This window comes from Montipora foliosa, chromosome 9 (assembly GCF_036669935.1).
Source record: "Montipora foliosa isolate CH-2021 chromosome 9, ASM3666993v2, whole genome shotgun sequence".
NCBI classification, from domain to species: Eukaryota; Metazoa; Cnidaria; class Anthozoa; order Scleractinia; family Acroporidae; genus Montipora; species Montipora foliosa.
In genome coordinates, this window is record NC_090877.1 from 30,591,416 (window position 1) to 30,595,904 (window position 4,489).

The 4,489-nt window shown below is 39.5% G+C and overlaps 2 pseudogenes; one reads left to right on the forward strand and one right to left on the reverse strand.

Moving 5' to 3' along the window:
• The window catches only part of LOC137970652 (uncharacterized), a 2,753-nt pseudogene extending 798 nt beyond the window's left edge, over positions 1-1,955 (forward strand).
• A 2-nt stretch (positions 1,956-1,957) lies between these two features.
• LOC137971710 (uncharacterized) lies at positions 1,958-3,991 on the reverse strand (annotated as a pseudogene).
• Positions 3,992-4,489: the final 498 nt, after the last annotated feature.

The following is a 4,489-nucleotide window of genomic DNA, read 5'->3' on the forward strand; positions in this document are numbered from 1 at the left end:
AAAAACATCGAGTTAAATGACTCGCTCGTAGCATTTTACACTGGATTTCCTAACTATCAGACCATGATGGCCCTGTACGACTATTTAGATCGTGGCGCCGGGGGAGAAAACATCAAGTACTGGTTGTCCGGAAAAGATATTGCTGGCAGTGCAAAGGCTGTGAAACAAGGGAGACCAAGGTCTCTAAAACCAGTAGACGAGTTTTTTTTTGTCATTGTGTAGGCTAAGACAAGGTTTCGCTGAATTACATTTAGCTCATCTTTTCAATGTTTCTCAGCCACCGGTAAGTTTCTTGGATTAACTATATGTATATGAAACTTGGCCATATAAATATTTGGCCTTCCAGAAAACTAGTAGACGAGACAATGCCTCAGGATTTTAAGGCAAAGTATCCAAGCACAAGGGTCATCATTGACTGTACGGAGGTACGATGTGAAATGCCTAGTAGCCTTCTTCTAAATAGTGAATTGTTTAGCTCGTATAAACACCATACCAAAGGCACTGGTGGGAATTTCTCCAAAAGGGTTTTTTACATTTATTGGGCAACTTTACGCTGGGAGCATATCTGACAGGGAAATAGTAGAGCGAAGTGGATTCTTGAACCTTTCCTTTTCAAATGAGGACTCTGTAATGGCAGATAAGGGCTTTACTATTGAATACATTCTTCTCCTTGGTGTTTCCTTAAATTTTCCTCCATTCCTGGGAATGTCTGATCAGATGTCAGCTGAAGATGTGATTGCAACACAGGAAATTGCTAGCTTAAGAATTCATGTTGAGAGGGCTATCAATAAGGTGAAGAATTTTCTGATATTTGATGGGGTTATTCCATTGAGCCTCTTTGGGGTAGTGAATCAAATGTGGTGTGTGTGTGCCATTTTGTGCAACATGCAGGACCCCATCATCAGTGCGTAATCCTTTCACTCCCAAGATCTGATTAGTAATTCTCCTTTCTAGCTGCTAGACATTCCCTTTTATATTACTTAAGAGAATTTGAGTTTGATCAAAATAACACCATCTGAGTGATACGTTTATTCATTCTCATCACCTGGCTGCTGAATAGTGAATTGATATTATAAGGAGAAGTTACATACTAATCACTTCTGGGAGTGAAAGGGTTAAATTGATCTTGATTTCATTGTGACAAGTAAATTTTCTGGTTAAAATGCCAACCAGGCAGGGGATAGAGATGAATACATGTAAAATAATTCAACTGAAAACAGTAAAGGAAAATATTATATTCTACATATAAACAGATCAAAATTTAACCACAACAATGTACCCAAAATTCACATATAAATTTGCAAGATGGGTAAATCAGTCTCCTTTGTGTGTATCCTTTTCTAAAGAGATGTTATGAAGAAAAATATGGTGCTCAGTTGAACAATTTTTGTTTTGTTTTTTGTAACCTGTCCTAACAAATGATTGTATGCAACTTTTAACTGGAATCATTCTTGTCAGTTTTAATTCTATGTACACAATCTAAATAACAATTCTTTGACTTTCTTAGTTCAGGCTAAGGTCTTTATGCAAGATATTATGTTGAAAATAAGGTTCTTATCATTGTTTTCAAAAGGATTACACAATATACTTCTTATCATATTTACATGAAATTATGTAACTTCAACTCTCCTCAACTTTTAAAGCTTCAATATAATCACAGAAATTCTCCTCACCACTGTAGGTTCCCTACATGTGTTGTAGTTGTCAGTTGTGAGAGGTTCTTTGAAAAACCAAGCCAATTAATTTGGTCTTTGGTGATCAATCCCTTTATTCTCATGATTTGGGCTTGTTTAAGTATTACACTGCCACGAGAAAATAGATGGTGATGAAGCTTTAAAGGCTTCACTGGTTCATAATAATTATTTTTGACCAAGCAGTAAGCTAAACCTACAATTATGTACATGTATATAAATAAAATGCACTTGCAGTGCCTAGCATTTGTTTTCATAATGACTGATTAGCATTTTGCAAACTCACTAGCCGCAGTTTTGATAAAATAGGTAAAGAAATAGGTTTCAAGCTTTTGTTTCAGAGTTGCCCAGTAGGCGGTGTCAAAAGGGATTCTCTCCATTGAAATTCCCTTCTTTGTGTAGACAATGAAGTCACACCATGAGGCTCCACTAGCACCCATCTGGCCTTGCACTTGAGTGTAATAGGAATGATTCCTATGCATTGTCTGCATTGTCCATTAACAGCCTCACAAAAAAAGATTGGATCCTGACATGCTTCCAGTGGAGTGACTTGAAACTTTGTCTCTGGACACTTCACTTCAGCAAGTCCAAAATGATTTCGACAGCCAAAATCAACAACTCTGCCATCTGGTGAGGCTTCAAGAAATGGCATATCCAAACAAACAACAAAACCACTCTTGAGAACCTTTACTGGGGTCTTTCGGGTAAACATAATTTTCTCATATTGTTCAATTGCAATGGGTTCATTTTTAATACCGTGCTCGACATACCTTGAGGTGAACGGCTTCGGATTGATGAAGTCAGCTGCCAATTTTTCATGATTCCTTTGCCTTTTTGAGATTAAGTCAAATTTTGAAGCAGTAAATCTAAATTTACGTTCCTTCTTCCACTGCTCAGATGATGACTGGTCTCTTGTGGCTTCCTCAATATTGTTTATCATGGCCTCATCCACAACAAGGGAACTAACAAGTGCTTTTTTAGCAACATCTAAGTTGTTAGGCAAAACAAAATCACTGCGCAAGTCCAGAGGAAACCTGGGATAGGTAAGTTCAGTGTCTGCGCTGACATCTTCTCTTGGCATTGATGAAATATCCACAGTAGCCACGAAGTTTGGCTCGGTGTGACTCAACTGATAACTACAAAATGACTCAATCTGGCTTTCTCCAAATTTGGTTTCCACACAACTGTTAATGGAAGAATCATCTCTTTCCATTAGTGCTAAGCCCATTTGGGGGTTTAATTGCTTTAGGGCCTTTTTAAATTTCATTTCGGCCTCAACATCATGTTAGGGATTAGTTCTTGCATCATAAAAGAGACGTTTCACTCCCTCTCTGCTCTCAGTTTCATCAAGTTTAGTTTTGGAAATGGTGACTTCCATTACCGGTTGGGCAGATATTTTGTCACCACGACCCTTTTTGTGCCACTTTTGGAGCTGGGAAGTGCATGCAAGATCCGGCTGCTCATCGTTATCCTGGCATAAATCACCGGTTGATTTACTGTCAAATAAACTAAACTTGCATGCTTTAAACATCAATGCCAGAACATGGTTACAGTAACCAAATTTGCCAGCTTTACATGAACAGGTGGCTTGAATGACTTGGCCTGACACAATACACATAGCAAAACGAAGAGCATGGGGGGCCTCACTCTTCTTGAAACTGTGATAGCACTTTGCCTTGAAATAAAATAACCTTTGATCACTGTTTGCCTCAATCTCCTTCAAGTACTCGTCCTCCAGAAAAGTTTTAGCTTTCCTTAAATTGGTCGGAATTGAATGATGCTCAGCATTTGCAACTCTTTTTCCAGAATTTGCCATGTGCTGATTCATTTTGGCTCTTGTGAAAGAAGGCATCCTTTCAAGCGACTTCTCCCGGCAATCGCTCGGATATTTCACACTTGACGAAGGAGCGGTGTCTTTTGAAATGTTCGAGACCCTTGCCTTTCTTTTCGTGTAGATTTCATCGGGATCAGTATCGATCACCATCTTATCTCTTCCACTTTTAATATACTCGTCGTAACTGCAAAGTAGTCGATAAGGAATTCTAAATTTTACAGAAACTAAATCATATGTGCCTGATCTCTGAAAGCAAATCTGTACAACAAAGCTGCCAGCATGTTGCTTACCGCTTTATAAGCTGTGCCTTCGTCTTAAGTCCCTTTAGTGAATCGCCACGGCATCGCAACCAAAACTTGAGTTCTTCATTCTTTAGTGAAGAAGGGTTTCTTCCAGCCAAAGCAGCTCCCGGAACATCGTCTTCGGTAAGAATAACCGCGTCTGAATCTCGACTTGTAGAGGCCATTTCATCCCTGGCCTACCAAGCCTACAGAGACTAATAGAATCTTTTCCGCTACTATCCTTCAAGAAATAAAGATTTCAGGATATTTTTGCGTAACATTTATCGCCTCGAAACTTTAATATAATACAAATCTAAGTGCGCTTTAAGGGCGCTTTCCTTTTGTCAGAACTCGCCGGCCAGACCCGTCACTTTGCAGAGAAAATCCAACAATTTGAAGGAGCACCTGCATGATAACCCCGCGTATTCGTCCGGAGGAGTGTACGTCATCCTCGAAGAGTGTTAATTTGCAGGCGTTGTAGAGTTAAACTTTCCAAATGCCTGGTCTGGCCGGTCAGTTCTGTCAAATGGAAAGCGCCCTAAGTTTTAGCTGGCCTACCAAGCCTCGTTCTCATGTATTCGAAACCAGGCTGTTCCGCGCGGCCGCCATTTATGAATACTCTAATCGACAACTGCTGAGCTCTAGCTTTCACGTGTACTTTGCCGACTTTCAATTTCTCATGT